The following is a 17664-nucleotide window of genomic DNA, read 5'->3' as shown; positions in this document are numbered from 1 at the left end:
CATTTCAAATGGCCGGATCTGGCCCGTGGGCCGTAGTTTGCCCACGGCTGGTCTAGAGGCTAGACATGGGGGAAAAGGTAGAGGTTTTTGATCTAATTACCTCTGGATCACTCACAAGCTGAGTGTGCATACACATTCACAGACATGTGCATACAGATGCAGATTTGCACACCTATGCACACAAATGTATATCACCACTCAGAAAGGTTCCTACCTGTCAGCTTGAGCTATTTCCCCATTGCCCAGGGGAGCTCATTTCATGTAAAACTTGCTCTGTTCTTGAAACACTGAGGTTATGCTCAATGGTAGAAATTAGAACTTGAAGATCAAACAACCTGATTTGATCTTCCGATAAGCCATTGGAAATGGATGGAAAATGTCAACTTTTGGTGCTTCCAGGGCCTATGAATAAAATTATTTAGCAATTTTATATCATCTATCTTGTTTTATTTTAACTGAGGTTTGTACTTTTAGGATACTAAGAATCAAAACTATATATTTATATGGATAAAGAACTTCATTCTAATTTGTATTTATAACTCAAGAAACACCATGTAAAGTTGTGAACTGCTGCTTTCATGGCGGTAGGTACTATGAATATAACTCTGTTAACTCTTAAAACAAGTTGACTACTGTCAATAGAACCCCTTGTGATAAAATTAATTTAACACCGGATGATGTCTGGTGTATGGTCTTATTGTTAGGTGCCTTACCCATCTTTAAATCACATTTTATTTGTCCCATATTAACTAATATTTTGTGAACTAGAATAGGCCTTAAATATCATCCAATCCAACTAAACTATACAGAGGAAAATGTTATATGTTATCCATTTCACAAAAATAATTTTTATGTAGAACACAAATATCTAAAACTGAGTTCCAAAAATATAGGAGTATTTCATAGTGAAGAACTTTCACAAAGAGACTTTTGAAAATACTAGTTAGCATTTATAAGTTGATACTTAGGGATGAGCAATATGAGTTACTGACTTGCTCAATGAGAGGGGTGATAAAACTGTACTCATTAGCATGATTTTGGCTGCAAGTAACAGAAAATGCAACAAGAACTGGCTTAACAGTAAGGAACATGTCCTCAATATTAAAATGTTTTCAGTTAAAGAGTGCCCAGAGTTGGCGAATTCAGCAGCACAGTTACTTCATCAATGACTGAACATCTATTCAACTTTCTATTTTGTCATCCTGGGTATCTATCTAGGCTGGTCTGATTTAATATAGGCCATCCAATTACATTTGAATTTTAGTTGAACATTGTATGTCCTGTGCAATATTATTCATTATCTAAATTTCAAATTTAACTGGGTTCCTGCATTACTATTTCCAAAGTCTAGGAAACGTATCAGCATCTAGGTTTTTCTTTGTAGGCTAACTCCACATATGGCCACATGGTGTCCGCCAGTCTCTTAGTGTTAGGCATAGATGCCAATAGCCAGTGACATCAAAGGAATTCTGTTGGTAAGGAAGACAGTGGAGGAGTGGTGGTTTGGCAGACAAGTAAGTCACCAAGGCAAATCTCAATTTTTGTTGACTAAAACAATTTCCTCTAATATTTGCCAGTTAGTTCTATAATAGTGTGTAATTTATCCTGCCTTCTGATCCAGGGATAGGATTTTTTTTCTAGCAAACTTTATTATTTTTTAATTGAATTTATTGGGGTGACACTGGTTAGCAAAACCATACATTTCAAGTGCACAACTCAATAAAATATCATCAGCACACTGTATCTTATGCCCATCATCCCAAGCAAAGTCTTCTTCCACCTATTTTCCTTATTCTCCCCCGCTTACCCACCTCCAGCTACCCCTCATATATACAGGGTTTTGCTTAATCCCTTCACCTTTTTCAACCAGTCCACCAAACCTCTCCGCAACAGCTCTCTGTACCATATACTTATGCATCTATTTCTATTTTGTTCATCAGTATATTTTATTTATTAGAGTCAACATATAAGTAAGATTATTTGATATTTATTTTTCTCTGACTGGCTTATTTCACTTAGCATAATACTCTCCAGGTCTATCCATGCTGTAAAAAATGGTAAGACTTCCCCCCCCCCCCCGCCCTTTTTTCAGTGGCCCAGCAGTCATCCATTGCATAAATGTACCACAGCTTCTTTATCCATTCATCTACTGATGGGCACTTGGGCTATTTCCATATCTTGGCTATTGTAAATAATGCTACAATGAACATAGTGGTGCACATATTCTTTTGAATTCGTGTTTTGGGTTTCTTAATATATATTTCCAGAAGGGAAATCACTGGGTCATAAATCAGTTCCAATTTTAATTTTTGCGGTAACTCCCTACTGTTTTCCACAGTGGCTACACCAGACTACATTCCCACCACAGTGTAGGAAGGTTCACTTTTCTCCACATCCTGGCCAGCACTTGTTGTTTGTTGATTTATTGATGATAGCCATTCTGACAGGTGTGAGGTGATATCTTATTGTGGCTTTAATTTTCACCTCTCTGATGATTAGTGATATTGAATATTTTTTCATTTGTCTATTGGCAATCTGTATGTCCTCTTTGGAGAAATGTCTATTCAAGTCCTTGTTCATTTTTAAATTGGTTGTTTGTCTTCCTGGTTTTGAGTTGTATATTCTTTATATGTTTTGGAAATTAACCCCTTATCAGATGTATCATTGGCTAATATGTCCTCCCATTCAATGGGTTCCCTTTTTATTTTGTTGATAGTTTCTTTTCTGTGCAGAAGCTTTTCAATTTGATGCAGTCCAATTTGTTTAGTTTTTCCCTTTGTTTTCCTTGCCTGAGGAGATAGATATATCAGCAAAATATTGCTACAAGGAATGTCTGAAATTTTATTGCCCCTGTTTTCTTCAAGGATTTTTATGGTTTTAAGTCTTTTATCCATTTTGAATTTATTCTTGTGTATGGTGTCAGTTGGTGGTCTAGAATCAATATAGTACAGGAAGTCCTAGCCAAAGCTATCAAACAAGAAGAAGAAATAAAAGGCATCCGAATTGGAAAGGAGGAAGTAAAACTGTCATTATTTGTAAATGATATGATATTATATACAGAAAACCCTAAAGACTCCACCAAAAACTCCTAGATCTGATAAACGAATTTGACAAAGTAGTAGGACAAAATTAATACTCAGAAATAATTGGCATTCTTATATACCAGTAATTAACTATCCAAAAAGAGAAATTAAAAAAACAATCCATTTACTATTACAACAAAAAATAAGTTACCTAGGAATAACCAACGAGGTAAAGGACCTGTACTTGGAAAATTATAAAATACTCAAGAAAGAAATTGAGGAAGACACAAATAAGTGGAAGAACACACTGTGTTCATGGACTGGAAGAATTAACATAATTAAAATATCCCATACTATTCAAAGCAATACGTAGATTCAACATAAACCCTATTAAAATACCAATGGCATATCTCACAGATCTAGAACAAATATTCGGAGCTCCAGTGGCGCATTCGGTTAGCGCGCGGTACTTATAGAACAAATATTCTAAAAACTTATATGGAACCAAAAAAGACCTCTAACAGCCTCAGCAATCTTCAGAAAGAATAAAATTAGAAGTATCAAATATCTGATATCAAACTATATTACAAGGTTATTGTAATCAAAACAGCCTGGTCGTGGTATAAGAATAGGCAAATCAATCAACTGAACAGAACAGAGAGCCCAGAAATAAACCCACACCTTTATGGTCACTTAATATTTGGCAAAGAAGGCAAGAGCACACAATGGAGTAAAGACAGTCTCTTTAATAAATGGTGCTGGGAAAACTCGGCAGGTACATGCAAAAAATATTTTTTGTCTTTGAGGGTCTTAACTTTGTTAGTATTGGGAATATCCATATCACTGCATCTGAAATAATTAAAACAATTTCTTATTGAGTATTCTGAACTGAGGGAAGAATATGCCTCACATTTCCCCTTTTCCACATTATTCCCAGGGCATGCATTGATTAGACGCAGTGGTTCTCAAACTTCTGGCCCTTTAAATACAGTTCATGCTGTGACCCAACCATAAAATTATTTTTGTTGCTACTTCATAACTGTAATGTTGCTACTGTTATAAATCATAATGTAAATATCTGATATGCAGGTTGGTCTTAGGCGACCCCTGTGAAAGGGTCGACCGCCAAAGGGGTCGCGACCCACAGGTTGAGAACCGCTGCATTAGAGGCTCTCTCTGTTAGAGGCTGCTGGTTCCTTTCTCCTCCTTTATGTTAGTTCACATTACTCATGGCCAAATCAAACCTCAGATTCCTGTGTTCCCTTCCTCCTTCTACTCCCCTACCCTTTAAAACTTATCCATATCCTTAGGGCCTTATTTGTACTTAAATGATAATGGTTTTGTGTGGGCTAAGGAAAGTAATGTGTGTTAATATTTACTTTGCTAATGTGTTGGACCTCTGAGTAATTTAAGGCTTTAATCATTTCAACAATTCAACCCCTTTGAAAAGCTCTTCAGAAATGCTGCCAGTTTAGGCATTGTAGTGGAATGGGCACTTTTGGCTTCCTTAACACACTCAGAGGCAGACAGTTACAAGGAAGTTTGGCCTATGACTCCATTGCCTCCTGGTCTCTAATCTTACTCACACTGCAATCAACTGGTTTCTGGAGCCATTTTCTCTCCACCCCTCTTCCTGTCTCATCTTGAGTGATTCATACGTGACTTCAATATTTATAGAGATGCCCCACCCAACACCCTAAACTCATCATTTCTTGATCTCAGCTGCTACACAGGCCTTTAGACTTCAGCACCACACCCCAGTGCTACCTAGTCATCCAGCAACTCCTCACCTCTCTTAATTACACTTTACAATTGTACTGTCTTACTATGAATTCCTGATCCTTTCAACTATCCTTCTTCCTCACTTCTATCAAACTAACTCTTTGACTTCATAAGGAATCTAAAACCTTAGTCAAATAGCAAACATTCAAATCTCTGAGCCCTTCTACAAGCTGCTTCCTTCCCTCTTGCATGACCTTTTCCATCTAGTGTGCATTCCATGGTTTAACTCATTAACTAATCCCTTAACGTCCATCCTACTCAACCTCTGAACTCCTATCCTGAATGAATCTAAAATTGTATCTTTTGAAGTTCAATACTTGCATACCTACTAGTAAGCCTTCGAAATAAAGTCATGTATCATTGTCCTCAGCATTGTGAAGTGGTTAAGAGAATGGAGTCTCGAGCCAGACTACTGAGGTACCTCCCCTTACTAGCTTGGGTGCCCAATAGGAAAATAGCATGACCACTTTATGCCTCATTTTCTTCATCTGCAAAAAGGGGATAATAATCAAGCATATCCCATGAGTATATTATAATGAATAAATGAGCTAATATTTATAAGATGTTTCCGGCATTGGTTCTCAACCTTCCTAATGCCGTGACCCTTTTACAGTTCCTCATGTTGTGGTGACCCCCAACCATAAAATTATTTTCGTTGCTACTTCATAACTGTAAGTATGCTACTGTTATGAATCGCAATGTAAATATCTGATAAGCAGGATGTATTTTCGTTGTTCGCGACCCACAGGTTGAGAACCGCTGGTTTAGAGGAATATATAACTGCCAAACAAATATTTTACTTCTTCTTTGTAGTTTTGTTTCCAATTTTAATAATAGCTATTCTAAACTCTTTTTAATTCCCCAAACAGCTTAAGTTCCATCACTTCAGCAGATGACCTGGCCTAATTCTCTGAGTACAAATAGGACATTAGGTGTGAACTCCTTTAAATTATCTCCCCCGCCCAACCCGAAAATTTAACTACATTGGTGGAAATACATTTGTATTTCCTTCCCATCTAAGACAAAGATATGACATTCTTCTATTAATTTTCCTCTTTTTCTCAAGATCTTATCCCTTCAAATACCTAACCTTTTCTGTATACATTTAACCTTTCTCTGTCTACTTGTTCTTGTTTTATTTCCATTCATTTCTCCTAAAAAATAATTCAAGTCCTTTTTCAACCTCACATTTCTTTTCAGCTATTTTCCTGTCTTTGTTCTTTCCTTCATCAGATGTCTACATTTACTGTGTCTGCCTTTACCTCGCTCATGCTGCTTTACCAAGAAATGATAGCATATCACTGTAAGGTCTAATATTAAAATTAATTGGGAATAAGTTCAGAGGGGTCAAAGCATTAGAACTGGCTTTTTCCCCCCCAGCCTTATCCAAGAAACAATATTTATTATTTTGAATGGCTATATAATGGTTTTCCTGCTTTTTTGTTCAACTTAACAAATTGATTGTTCTAGTTTTGAGTACCATTGCTACTTCCTATTTCACTCTTCTAAAAGGAATCAGTCCCACAGATTCTTGCTGTAATCAAGGCTTCACTTTTCACTACTCCCCACAATTATATTCAAGGTCAGCAATAACATCTGTATTGCCAAATACAGAGGTCACTTCTCAGTCTTCATTTTAATCAATTAATCAGGAAGTTGGTAGAATTGACCATTTCCTCCTTTTTTGAAACCTTTTTTTTTTTCTTCAGTTGCCTCTGATCACCACTTTCTCTTAATTCTCTTCCTGCCTTTCTCCTGGGCTTTCTCAGCCTCTGTTGCTGGTTCTTCTCATTTATCTGCCTCTAAAATGTGAAGTACCCCAAGACACTGGCCTTGGATATCTCTTCATTCTTTACCAACTTGCCCCCGGAGACCACAACAGTTTTTTGTTTGCTTTGTTTTGTTTTTATCTTTAGATACCATCTATAGGTTGATGATTTCTAAATGTATACATATTCCAGTCCAGATTTTCCCCTTGAACTCTATATTCATATATCCAAATGCCTACTCAACATATCCACTTGGATGTCTAACAGGCTTTTCAAACTTCACATATTCAACAAACTGTTGTTCCTCCCAAAATTCCTCCATCTGAAGCCTTTGCCGTCTCAGTCAGAGAGAGTGTGTGGAATGTGTGAACACAAGAGAGGGAAACTCTCAGGAACACAATGATAAAGCTGGTAAAAGAATGAAACCCAGCGAAGGAGACTGAAATGTTGGCGAACCAAAAATTATAAGATCAAGAAAGAAATGAGAACAGTCAATCCTGGCAAAAGCTCTACAAGAATACCTATAAAATGAGGGCTGCAAAGCATCTGCTGGGTTTGGCATTTTAGGGGTCATTGACGACTACGGCCTCAAGAGGTTTAGTTTAGAATCGTTTTCTTGGAAAATAGGAAAAGGGCTGCTCTCTGGCACTAATGATCCCCAGTACCCCACATGCTCACACCCCTACAATATCTAAGCCAAACTTTATCCAGAGTTCAGCACTGTGCTGTATTTCTGAATGCTTGGAGCCACATTTCCATCAGTGTGTCATATAAACACCTCCTATCTAATAGGCCTAATAATAAACTCATTTTCTTTCTTCCCTCTTGTTCTCTTTACTCTCAAACAAATTAACATAAAATACCCAATTCTCATACATTCTCTCTCATGTTGAAACACCAATACTTACCAATTTCTACCTACTAAGTAGAAAACATATCTTGGGAATGTTCTGTTTCTTCCTCCAGGCCCAGTTCTAATTTGTCAAATCTAATTGTAGCCCCTATCTCCACTGTTCTAACTCACTGAAGTCTTTATCAACCTCCTTTTCTATACTATTAAGCCACCCTTGCCTGAGGACTCAACATTTCCCACTCTTTCAACTATATTGTTACTAGTTAAGCGAGTCAGAAAAAGATAATTACCATACGATTTCACTCACATGTGGAATCTAATAAAAAAAAATGAACTTATAAGCAAAAGAGTGACAGACTTATAGACAGAGAACAGGCTGATAGCTGTTAGGGGCGAGTGGGGGGGGCGGCTGGGAGAGGAGGGTGGAGAGAGAGAGAGAGAGAGAGAGAGAGAGAGAGAGAAACTCTTGGGCATGGACAAAAGTGTGGTGATTGCTGCGGTGGAGGGGGGGCATGAAGAGAGGTGAAACAGGGTATAGTGGGATAAATGGTGATGGACAGAGACTTGACTTGGGGTGATGTACACACAATAGTATACAGATGATATGTTGTAGAATTGTGCACCTAAAACCTGTCTATTTTGTTAACCAATGTCACCCCAATAAAAAGAAAAAAACTTCCAATAAAGAACATTAGTTAAAAACTGAAAGCTGCGTACATCTTCCCACTGGCAATAATACAATCCCTTAGAATAGCACATTATGGCCTTTAAAATTTGGTTCTCATCTACCATTCCAACCTCACTTTATCACAGTCCCCCACTTGCCCTAACATAATCATGGGGTCATGCACATACTTCCCATACTTCTTCTACCTCTGGAATAAATAACTAGAGTTTTCAAAGTTGAAATCACATTTCCTCCTTAAATTATAAATACAATTTCTAAAAGTTTGTAAAATCAAAGAAAAAAAGTAGGCATAACATTGCCATTCTAACAAAACATATTTATTTCCCTCCTAATATTCTGCTATAAATATAAATATTTGTACAGTAAACATAATTTTGAATAATATTCTAACATATTTTATTTAGTTATTTTCTTTCCCCTGTTGCAGAGAAGAAATATAAAAAAATTACACAAGATTATTTCGAGAAAAAGAAAAATTGAAAGAACAAAAAACAAGGGTGTGGACAAATTAGAGCTGTGAATAAGGTTTAAGATGCATACCATGATGGCCTACTCATCTACCATGAGTGAGCCACACATCTGGCTCTCAATTTTCTAGCAACCAATGTAAAAACAGAAACATTGTCATTTATCCAAGTCCCAGTGCCCTTGAGATTTTTTTTTTTAGAAAGTCTCAGTAATTTTGACTCTTCTTGGAACACATATTGTAAAAAGATATTTCTACTGACATCCTCCTAAAGAGAATACAGGGTGATTTGCTTAACTTTGGGGAGATTCTCTATTAGAGACAGTGCATTTCAATCCATGGCATTGCCCATACTGAAAATCAATATAGATGGATGCCATTGCATAAATTACAGAGTGATTTTGTAAAAACTAGCTTTTTGGAAATCATTTGACCTTATCAAGGCACCCTGCTCTTTGCAGGTCTGCTTTAAGTCACAGGTAAATCTTAATATATTGAAATAATCACATAGAATATATATTAGTCACAGTAATAGCTGGATTTTTATCCTTAAGAAAAACTTTATGAATATTGTTTCTCTTTAAGATTGAGTTTCAAATAATTCTTAGGTAAAATCTTAAAACTCCAGGTCCCATATTGAGCAGTTGAGGGTTGCTTCAAAGACCAGATTTTAGGTTGAAAAGTAAAAAAAATCTCACTTTTTGATGATGAACATTGTTCCCTTTGGGAAAGTCCTCTGAGTACAAGAATGTGGCTGGACCAGTAATGTCTCCTCATAGTTCTGGGTTGCTCTAAAAGAAATATGTGTACCACAGCACTTGATCATCTTGATATGTAACCTGTATTGTGGACAGGCAGTCACTGTAGGACAGAATATGGAAGGACAGAATGGTTTCCGATAGGCAAAGGTGTCATAAAAGGGTATGTTTTATGTCTCTATTTGTTTAATCTGTACGCAGAACAAATCATATTAAAAACTGGGCTACACTCAGAGGAAGGAGGAGTGAAAATTGGTAAAATAAATAACAAGATATGCAGATGATACCATCATACTGGCAGTAAGCAGCAATAAATTGAAATGACTTCTGATGAAAGCGTAAGAAGAAACTGCCAAAGCAGAATTGCATTTGAACATCAAGACAAATATCATGACTACTGAAGAAATATACAACTTTTGCATAGATAATGGAAATACCAAAATTGTTAAGGATTTTGCTTACTTTGGTTCAGTCAATTCAAATGGAGGCTGCAGCAAACAAATGAAGAGAAGGCTGAGATTAGAAAGGGCAGCAACAGAAGAATTAGAAAAGATCGAGAGCAAAGATGTGTCATTGGGGACCAAGGCTAAAACCATTCACACCCTCCTATTCCCAAGTACTACAGATGCATGCGGAAGTTGAATAGCAAGAAATCTGATAGGCAAAAAGTCGATTCATTTGAAATAGTGTTGGAAAAGAGCTCTGTGGCTACCCTGGACCAACAGAAAGGTGAACAAGTAGGTCCTAGAGCACATTAAGCTTGAAACCACCAGAGGCAAAAATGACAAAACTGAAGGTGTCCTACTTTGGGCACAGCATGAGAAGGCAGGGTTCTTTAGAAAAGATAACAATGCTGGGAAAAATAGAAGGTAGCAGGAAAAGAGACAAACCAAATAGGAGATGGATAAATCCATAAAAGAAGCGAGAGGCATGAGTCTATAGGACCTGACCAGGGCTGCTGAGGACAGGACTCTGTGGACATCACTCAATCCTAGGGTGGCCAGGTGTCTGAGAGGACTCAACTGGCATGTAACACTGAAGAAGCTTGGCTAATAAACTCTGTTTTTACAGTCTCTAGAGTTTTTCATGTTTGATAAAATAGAAGCGGTTTTTCTAGCTTTGCTTTTATTAATATTTGTAGGGCTGTTGAGACGTGGACTCTTGTTCCTAATGAATTCTATCACTAACTAGGTGGCTGACCTCATGCAGGCTATTTAAAGTTTTTGAGCGCAGTTTTCCTCCTTTGTAAAATGAGGACATTGTAGTAGTTCGTCACTTTCCTAGAACTCCTTCCACTTGTAAGTCACACTGACCCTCCGCCCAACAGTGGACCTGGAATACTCCCAGGCAGTCACACATCTTAGGTAAGAGCATGCAGGGGCTTTGCAGAGCAAAAGTCCTGGTTCCACTCTGCAACTTCCTAGTATGTGGCTTGGGACAAGTGTTCACCTTCAAAAAGCTCAGTTTCCCTATCTGTAAAGTGAGAATAACACAAGCCCTTACAGAGTTGTTGTATTAAAGGAGACTAAATCCAGCTCTAAATACAGTGTCTGGCACACAACAAGTACTCCATCAAAATCATCTATTTTTAACATTGTTATTTCCTTGGGTCCACTGACATAATTGCTCTTCTAACAGCATTTCTCCAAATTGAATATCAGCACTATTATAACTACAGTATTTAAAGGTTTGAAGGTGCCAACTTGGGCTGACTTGTTTAGAAAAAGTTGGAAAGACATGGGCTCAGAGGATTTTTAAAAAATAAACAAAACAACCTGTGAGCTGACCTTTACCCTGTAGTTCTTTTATTTAATAACAGTCTATTAATAAACACAACTTTAAGCTGTTTGATTTGTACTAATGTAATCTAGGCCAAACATGCTACCTGAAAGTAATAATAAATTTTCTCCAAAGAAATCATAATGGAAGTTTGCTTCACTTTTCTGCCTGCTTTGAAACAAGATTGTGGGGAAGTTCTTAGCATTGAGTTCCCATCAACAGATATTTAATCACTTTAACTTTTGATCATATGTAGGTTATATTTAAATGCAACTAAATGTGATAAAAATCATTCTTAGATGGGTGAGATAAGCTTTGAAGGCTGTATAACTACTGCATTTTATATTTTAAAAACAATTGCTTAACCAGAAAAGAAAAATCCCCCAAATGTGGGAAACCAGAGTTCTTTGCTATGCTCTTAACTACAGCAGGAAGTATGTGTTTGTTTATTATGACCCTAGTGCTTCCATAGCCAAATGAACTTTCAAACACTGCATTTTCATTCTGTATAACCAACAATTGTCACCCTGCCTTGTGGAAACTGATAATTCTAAGGGAGTTCAAGAATACTTGCATAATTACACCTAGTAAGGCCAACTGTGTCCCCACAGCGTGGAGATGGACCCTTTGTGAACGGGAACACTTATAACTAAAGGGCCCCCTACAGGACGGGTTAATTAGCCCATAGTAACTGGCTGAGTTAAAGGTGACTTTCGGGGACTATCAGATTTTATAGCAAAATAGATCTGAATTACCATTATATGTTTAAGACTGTCTCCTTCTTGATTCCAGGTTTCTCCTCACTCATGAGATGTGAACCTCAACAAATTTATACCAGGTTATAGAAGAGTGATCACTTCTATTGTTGCTAAAAAAGTTCTCTGCAGGATAAAGGGTGAGTAATATGTTCTGTAGATACCTGCATGTTAAATATCCAAAATTTATCAAGATACTGAATAGACTTTGATTATAGCAATTCAATTTTTAAAGTTTCTTAGGAAGTAGCTTATTTTCTGTCTCTATAGCTCTGTTTCTTTTAATATTTTGATTAACTCTCATGAACTTCACTTACTTTTAAAAGCAATTTCAAAGGACTGCATACTGAATTTTTAACAACTTTCTAAATGCCTATAGCCTGACCCGTGTTACTCAATGGTTAAGTTCAATTCCCAGTAAGAACACATGCCTGGTTGAGGGCTCAATCCCCAGTAGGGCGTGTGCAGGAGAGGCAGCTGATCAGTGATTCTCTCTCATCATTGCTGTTCCTATTTCTTTTCCCCTCTCCTTCTCCTTTCCTCTCTGAAATAAATACAAATATATTTTAAAAATAAAGATAAAAATTGCCTATAAGCATTACTAATTGGCCAAATTGATTTAATCAGAAGAAAGAGATTATTGAGTGGATACATCTTATAGCTTCTGAATTAAAGAATGAAAAAAAGGGGGGATTTAAAGCTGTGGCTGCACTATAGTAGATCTGGTTTTGCTCACCATCAGTGCTGGTTGAAATGGAGTGTCCCTGCTTCCTACCTGTTCAATCTTGCACTTTTTGTTTAGTGATGGTAAAAGAAACTGGTGGAGGTACATATAAATAGCCAAAAAGGTTTAGCAGAATCCTATCTGAGTCTGGCAGAAACCCTGCCCTCTCCCCATTCTGTCCACCTTCAAACTTGCCAAGCCTTGTTCGCTTTGGCTTAATTTAAAAAATGCACTTCTGGCGAGTGAGGAAAGGTTTTGTACTGTGTTTTCAATGACTCACCCAAAATAACTCCATTCAACTTGTAAAGGGTCCTGTTCTGAATGCAGATTGTGTTTGTTCTGAGATGGGCATGAAGGGGCTGCAGAAGGCAGATTAGAGAAGGGAAATGTGATGGGAGAGGCAGTGTAGTTCAGGCACACATCAGAATTATTTTTAAAAAAGACATTGTGTGTATGTTTTCAAGAACCATTTATAAGATCTGCACCATTTAAAGCTTTTAAAGATACATTAATAGTAGATAGATACATGGTTCATATAGTCACAAACTTTTTTTCTGATCCTCATAAAATATAGGAGATATTTACATGTAAATATATAATTCCAAAGATATGCATAGTGAAATGATAAAAATTTTAATAGTTCTAATGGCTGCATATGGTAAGTAATCACATACATAAGAGCTAGCAATAATCTTAAATTGGGAAACAAATGTGTATCAATAATTGATCACAGGACAGTTTTAAAACTGAGAAATATAATATTGACATCCCTCTGTTGTGTACTGCAGAAAAATGTTTACTCTCAAGTGGCACAGATTGAGCACTTGATAGCAATAGATACACCTTAAAAGCGTTTATGATTCATAATGTCAGAGATCTTTAATAGCAATATTTTAGGACAGGACTAAAAAGAAAAATAATAAAGGACAAACCTAATCTTGAGCAGTAAGACTTCACAGCTGAATTAAAAATATTTTGGCTTTCCTATGTGTAACTATGTCCAGTTATGAGGATATAAAAACCTCTTTTGAGTTGTTTCATTAATTCATGAAACAGACCAAATAAAGCTTATTCTGTTATATAATCGTGCTTCATGCCATTATTGATGAAGAATAGATGAGCCATTCTTACCTGTTGCTCAGAAACACCAGAGAATTGAGCCACTGAGAAGAAATCAAGCTCTCTACAAGGTTTACCACAGAGAGTGTAAATTTCACATTATGTAGCAAATGGAAAAATTGTGACCTGGGAGTGATGAAGTGAGGGATAAAATTACAAGTTTTCAACATGCACAAAATCAGACAGTATAAAACTTTTCCAGATTATGTAAATAATGTTCAAGGTAAAGTTCCTGTGGTATTGACACCTGCTTCTCCTTTTAATACGTACTTGGGAAAATATGGGAAATTAAAATACTGTATTGTTATACTATATTAATGCTCCCTTATGAAACATTTATAGGACAATGAACTAGTATCATAATCTTTGATTTTTTTGCTAAGGTGAAAGAATAAATAATAGGTGTAATTATACACCTTAAATATACAATTTTATTACTTTCAAATATATACAAAAACCAGAAATACTCTAATGCAGTGGTTCTCAACCTTCCTAATGCCTCGACCCTTTAATACAGTTCCTCATGTTGTGGTGACCCCCAACCATAAAATTATTTTCGTTGCTACTTCGTAACTGTAATTTTGCTACTGTTATGAATCGTAATGTAAATATCTGATATGCAGGATGTATTTTCATTGTTACAAATTGAACATAATTAAAGCATAGTGATTAATCACAAAAACGATATGTAATTATATATGTGTTTTCTGATGGTTTTAGGCAACCCCTGTGAAAGGGTCATTCGACCCACAAGGGGGTCACGACCCACAGGTTGAGAACCGCTGCTCTAATGATTAATAATGACAATAAAATATATATATATATATATATAAAAACAATCTAAGTTAGACAAACCACTTTTCCTCAGAGTTCAATAATATGACTTGTAAATAAATCTTTAAACATTTTTGAAGTATTCATTTGCTGAGTAACATTTTCCTTTCATTATCTTTTATACTATGGCAAATGATTCCACTGTTATTCTTGGAAATGTTAATAGTTATATTGAGAGGCCCAAATGATTTCATGTTGAAATACATTTTAGAAATAGTGAGTTAAACAAAGGTAAGCCTTTTTTTTTTTTAAGTAAATTTTGAGGACTTATCAAGTCTTTAACATTCATTATGACTGGGCTGGGATAAGGGACGATGAGGATATAACATGCAGTGTTTTCCAACCTTATTTCATATAGAATTTTTCTCTCCAGGTAATCGTATATATAATAATCGAAGTGCAATATGCTAATTAGACTGGACAGCCAGATGTCCTTCCAGACGAAGCCGGGGCTGCGAGGGCCAAGTCCTTTGCACGAATTTTGTGCATCGGGCTTCTAGTTGAAATATAAAATGGTGCTCTCTTTGTTTAATCTGCACTCTACTTACCTAATAGCTCCCAGCTCCCCTTTGTCTTAATAAAGGTTGAAAATTTGGTAAGTTGCATCATTATCACTTTCTGATCAGATTCTGAATTATTAAGATTTAGATGCATAAAAGAACATTTTTGATCTTGTAAATATTGAAGAAACAATACCATAACTAGAACCGAAATGCTTTAGTCTACCTAATAGTAAACCTTGTTTTCTAATTTTGAGATATGTGTTAAAATCTGGGAAAACAAAAAAATAACTGAAGTAATTGAACTGAGCATAATGTTGCCGTTTTGATATAAGCTTTTCTATTTATAACTGCCTAATTTAACTAGAGTATGTTTTCTGTCCTAGCCTGAATTTATGGCATTTTAAAAATTCAGCTGCATAAGCATGAAGACACATGCCATTTACTAGTATAAGAATAACTGCCCCATGTGAAATTGATTTTTGCCTTCTGCAATATAATAATTCCAATAGCTATACTGAGTACCTACCGTATTCTATGTCATCCTCACATCATCTTAGATCGTCATCATGATTGCTATTTCACAGATGAGGAATGTGATGACCAGAGGGATATTAGCTGTCTTGCTCTAAGCCATACAACTAGAGAGAGACAGAAACAGATTTCAAACTTCAGTCTGACACCAAAGACCCTACTGTTTCCATTACATCATGCTGGATGGAATTATCCACATCCTATATAATAAAAGCATAGTATGCAAATTGTCCCCTCAACCAACCTGGAGTTTTTCCCGGAATTTGGCCAGGGGGCGAGGCCAGCCTGGGAAAGGCAGGGAGTACCCCGCTGTCCACAGCCAGCTGCTAGGGACCCTACCAGTGCACAAAGTTTGTGCAATGGGCCTCTAGTGTAATATAAATGTGTTTCTCCATCTTGTAAGCATCAGTAGCTCAGATATTATCCTTTATGTAGAATTTCTACGATGTGGATGTACAGTTGGTCTACAATACAGTACCTGTTTGGAAAAAAAAACTTTGAAGAAGCAACTAGCTAGAGACTCTCCTCATGTGTGATAGGGCATTCATTATTGAATAAGTAAAACACCTTGGGCATTTTTTAAAATCGCAAAGTTGAGAATATAATGATAACCCCAGCTATTTCAAGGATTTCCCTCTCATTATTTCTGTATTTAACATTTTGCATTAAAAATCAGCATGTAGAAGAAAACAGAGGATTGTGCTATTGTAAACTCAACAACTGTTGTTACCCGCTGACAATTTTTCTTCCTTTATTAACTCTGGTGGTTTAGTTTTTAAATGTAAATTATGGTTCATTATTGCTTTTCTCAAGAATTCTTTATTGTCTAAAAGTGTGTTTAAACAATAAAACTAAGTAAAAGACAACAGGTCTTAGAGAAACAACATAAAGCAAGTATCTTACCAGTCCACCGTCCTTCTGAAGGACATAAAGTAGAGAAAATTTACTTCAAAAGAACTCACCGTTCCTTGTGGGACTGGCACTGTACTAAAAGTGTAAGAGGTATAGGAAGACTACTGAGAAATGCTCTTTATTCTCTCACAGTTTACAATTTGGCTGGAAAGTCAAACATACCCTCAGAGGCCAGTCATATTATTTACTGTACAATTTAGTCCCCACGTAAAGGATGTAGACATTATTCAGTTGCATATCAGAAAATTGTGGGAGAGATGTGACTGGGAGCGGTGGAAAGATACAGTGAAGGAAAAGTTCTGGCTCCACCAGATCTTGAAGATCATGAAGTTATTGTACAGAAAGACCAGGAATAAACTGAGAAGCAAGGATATAGAGTCAGCAACAGTCTGTGGAGATGAAGGAATGGACGCTGGGAGAAGTCGGGTAAGGTGGAGTCCACGAGGGCCCTGAATGATACTGAAGGCAGTGTACTTTATGGTCTTTTGACCAGAACCTTGGGTATCTCCTCCCTCATTCTCTCTCCTTACCTTTCCTACAGGCAGCTAGACTCTGGCCTATTTTTGAGGGCCTCTAAACTGCTGGCTGCTTTTTGCCATAGGACTCTTGAAGGCTGAAACGTCTTTAAAATCCAAAGAGAAGAGTAATAGTGAAGTTTCAAACGAATAAGAGAAAATAAAAGTATCACTGTTCTAGTTCCCTGAATATTTCGTGGAATACGTAAGGTCCAGATGATAGCAGGATGGTACTGGAAAGCGAGTATGGACTTTGGATGTGATTTTATAGAGACTGTACTGGCAAACCATTAGAAAGAAGTTCGTGCCTGATTGTGAATGGGATTTTATAGTCTTCCTCGCGAGATTTTTAAAAACAACAAAAGGGTATGCCCAAACCCATTTGGAAATTAGTTCCGAACCTTGACATCGTTGGTTTCCCGTAGCATCTTGCTGCACCAACCTCCGAGCACATTTCTTTCCCTCTCCATGTCCAACCTCAGTGTGGAATTTCCAGCTTAAGTGTTCTTTGTCAACCCACCTGCATCCCTCACACACCCTTCACCAACAACTCTCTTAAGCATGCATGCGGCCCTGCACGCAGCGTGGCCTTTGCCAGCTTGGACACGCGGACGAGACGAGGACCAAGGGCCGCGCCCCTGCCTTTCATCTTT

The 17664-nt window shown here is 36.9% G+C and overlaps 2 long non-coding RNA genes across 3 annotated transcripts in view; one reads left to right on the top strand and one right to left on the bottom strand.

Moving 5' to 3' along the window:
- Nucleotides 1-17664, top strand: part of LOC132238463 (uncharacterized) — a 98058-nt gene that overhangs the window by 80086 nt on the left and 308 nt on the right. For both annotated transcript variants that reach the window (XR_009453795.1, XR_009453794.1), the window contains one exon: nucleotides 11911-12013. This is a non-coding gene — a long non-coding RNA (uncharacterized LOC132238463). The remainder of the gene's footprint in view (nucleotides 1-11910; nucleotides 12014-17664) is intronic.
- Nucleotides 3754-17479, bottom strand: LOC132238462 (uncharacterized). The gene is made up of 4 exons (XR_009453793.1): nucleotides 15580-17479; nucleotides 12878-12956; nucleotides 11874-11999; nucleotides 3754-3872 (listed from the first exon to the last, which is right to left on the bottom strand). It is a non-coding gene; the product is annotated as an uncharacterized LOC132238462 (long non-coding RNA).

This window comes from Myotis daubentonii, chromosome 7, assembly GCF_963259705.1.
Source record: "Myotis daubentonii chromosome 7, mMyoDau2.1, whole genome shotgun sequence".
Taxonomy (NCBI): Eukaryota; Metazoa; Chordata; class Mammalia; order Chiroptera; family Vespertilionidae; genus Myotis; species Myotis daubentonii.
The sequence above is the reverse complement of the archived record's forward strand: the minus strand, read 5'-3'. Positions and strand labels throughout refer to the sequence as shown.